The following is a 3,337-nucleotide window of genomic DNA, read 5'->3' as shown; positions in this document are numbered from 1 at the left end:
ATTCAGAAAGTTATTGTTATATTAATGCGAGTTTTAAATAAATATTATTAGGAAAATGGCGAAAGTTAAACGTTTTAATCCATTTGATTTGTCTCCGCACCCAAACACCAAAAACTACGGGACTCTGAGAAAAGTAAAAAAACACTTATTTACGCCGCCTATACCTGTAACAAAAAAAGCTATAGAACAACGAATTTGCAACAAATGCCGACTTAAGCTATCTAAAATAAACAAAGATAATGAGGTTTGTATATACTTGCACATATAATAATTGAATATACAAATTTAGAAACAATCAGGGCTGTCATGGAATCCTAGTCGGTTTTGCGTTTTGTCGGAATTACAAACCAATATTGATTTAAATTCGTGTCACAAAACCGTATTGGTTTTGCTCTTTTCGAATGTCAATAAAAACGATGTTCGAATCAGCTGTTTTGCGATGCACCGGCAATTTTGATGTTAATTTTTTTTGCAAAATTTTATAAAATAGTTGTTTTGTGCATTTAAACAGAAATAAACAAATTTATTGACATCAAAATGGCATCAGCAGTTGTAGCATTTATATTATTGGTAGGAGAAAGTTGAGAGAGGGTCAAAAGGAAAATTTTGAGAGATCGCAGCAATCCATTTAAGTTGCCAGAGACAGCGTAATTAAAAATATTTCTTAATGTGGGTTTCTAAATATTTATAGTGTATTTGCAGTTACATTGCATACTATCGCATAAACAAAGAGGCTTTCCGAATGGTATTGGACACCGCTGAAGGACGCTTAACCCGCTCGAAAGTTCTGCCAGTGCTGCAACTAGCAGTTACGTTACGATTTTTAGCTGAAGGATCCTATCAAACATCAGTTGGCAAGGATTCTAGCATGAGTGTTGAAAGAGGCACTGTGTCAACGATTTTAGATGATGTGCTTCGTGAAGCCCTTCGCAATATCTGGATGTTTCTTCATAAATTCGGTCAAAATACTGTTTTGCATTAAATTTTTATGTTTTCCCCTATTAAGAATAAAAATATATGTAAATTTACTTTTATTTTTATAAAATGAACCTTTATTTACTTACATTTTTAGAAAATACTCAAATGCAAGAGAAATACAACTAGGAAAAAATGAAATCCAACAGCATTTAACTGATTGGATTGTTTCCGATAGCAAAATCGATATTATCGGATTCTGTGACACCTAAAACCGACACTAATTCCAATTCGAACATTAAACCGATAACATTGGATTTCATGACACCAAAGTAATTATTTTGTCGTTTTTAAATCCGATTCCGACAACAATTGGATTCCATGACAGCCCTGAATATATTGTAACGAATTTAGTGACACTCCTCTTGTTTTACACCTTCCACTAACGTTCTTATCGCTAAACTATTGAATAAATAACTCCAATATTCAATAATGCAAAAATGGTATTTATTAGACTACTTTGATAGTATTTCAACATAACAAAAATAACGTCTGCTTGTGTATGCATGCATGATCAACTTAACTACACCATGCATATATATGTATATGTACTTGTAAACAAACCTACTAATCACTTACCAGGTAGCTAGTTTTACGAAATTATTATTTATGTCAGAATTAGTATAAGTAGATGTAAGATTTTAAATAGAAAACAGAATTAAATTTTATTTCTATGGAGAAACATTGTTCATTTCCTTAATTCAGAAAGTTCTTGTTATATTATTGCGAGTTTTAAATAAATATTATTAGGAAAATGTCGAAAGTTAAATGTTTTAATCCAATTGATTTGTCTCCGCACCCAAACACCAAAAATTATGGGACTCTGAGAAAAGTAAAAAAACCACTTATTGACGCTGGATATTCCTGTAACAAAAAAAGCGATGGAACAATGAATTTGCAACAAATGCCGACTTAAGCTTTCTAAAATAAACAAAGATAATGATTTTTGTATATACAGTGAAATTCCTTATAACCGGACAGTCACCGTTGCAGTGTTTTTGTCCGGCTATGGGAGATGTCCGCTTATAAGGGATGAAGGCACAAAATATATACCACACATATAAATTGTATAGTTTATTTAAGAAATTTTTGGAAGTAAAGAATATTTGCATAATTTAATATTACATATAAATACATATACATATATCGATTAAGTACATTTTACACGTATTTACATTTCAATACTAGTTTGATAGGTTAATGCTTGATTGCTTAAACATTGATTGCTTTAATTTAAAATGTTCATTTTCAAAGTCATTACTTCTCGAGTCATCCATGCTTTTTTATTAGACTTCAAATCCACTGGCAGTTTTACGATTGGAACAGGTTTAAAAGATCGAGGACGGGCTGCTTTACCTATAACCAAAAGCGGCTCCTTATCTCCAGCCATGTTAGCACAGAACAAAATTGTGAGTCTTTCCTTTGATAGTTTACCGCCCACGTATTTTTAAGAGCGAGGGATTTGTTAGGTAAGGCACGAAAGAAAAGCCCACTTTCGTCTGCGTTGTAAATATCTTGAGGCTAGTAACCGGTCAACAGAGATGGCAGTTTTGTCCTAAACTGTTCGAAACCATCCTGGTTTACATCTGCAGCTTCACCAGATACGCATTTGAAAGCAACATTATTCCTTATTCGCCATTTGTTTAATCATCCATCTGAAGCATTAAAATTAGATAAACCTAGTTTGCCTGCAATTTTCATTGCCTTTGCTTTCAAAATGGGTCCAGAAGTCGGAATGTTTTGACTTCTAGGCTTAGCGAACCAATTAAAACACATCTTGTCTATTTTAGAGCCGCCTTCTTTAAGAAAACTTCGCTTTTGATGAACATTAACTCCAGACTCCCATTTAGAATGAATTTTTTCTTTATTATTATTAATTTCAGCAGCTTGTGTTTTGCCAATATTGAACCTTTGAAAGCAAAAGAAACGTGTACCTGCTATCATTAAAATTGTGGGCTCACTATACTTTACCTTTTTGCAACTCCACGTACTGATAATTTATCTTTTTCGAAAACATTAATAAGTTCCATTTTTTCGTTAATAGAAAGTACCTTCTTTTTCGGTACCATATTATTACGAACTGGGAAGGCAACCGTTCGCATGCAACTGAATGGGAAACTACCCTTAATTTGAAACACACGGCTTGAATGTGTGCATTAGACTGGGTCGATTTATTGACCTTTATCGCGCCATCGATTTTTCGATAGGATTTGGGCTCAGGAAAAAAAAAGTTCCACTATTATTTTTGAGCCTGCAAAATTTCAACGATTTTTTCGATTTTTTATGCATTTTTTCATTTTCAAGGCTCCCAATCATTTTTTATGTATTTTTTTCGTGTCAATTGGCAAATGCAAAATTGGTA

General features: G+C 32.9%; 1 pseudogene; it reads right to left on the bottom strand.

The window, feature by feature from the left end:
- Positions 1 to 2,331: 2,331 nt before the first annotated feature.
- On the bottom strand, positions 2,332 to 3,077 carry LOC137236356 (tigger transposable element-derived protein 6-like; annotated as a pseudogene).
- Between the last annotated feature and the right edge of the window lie 260 nt (positions 3,078 to 3,337).

This window comes from Eurosta solidaginis, unplaced genomic scaffold, assembly GCF_040869045.1.
Source record: "Eurosta solidaginis isolate ZX-2024a unplaced genomic scaffold, ASM4086904v1 ctg00001962.1, whole genome shotgun sequence".
NCBI lineage: Eukaryota > Metazoa > Arthropoda > Insecta > Diptera > Tephritidae > Eurosta > Eurosta solidaginis.
The sequence above is the reverse complement of the archived record's forward strand: the minus strand, read 5'-3'. Positions and strand labels throughout refer to the sequence as shown.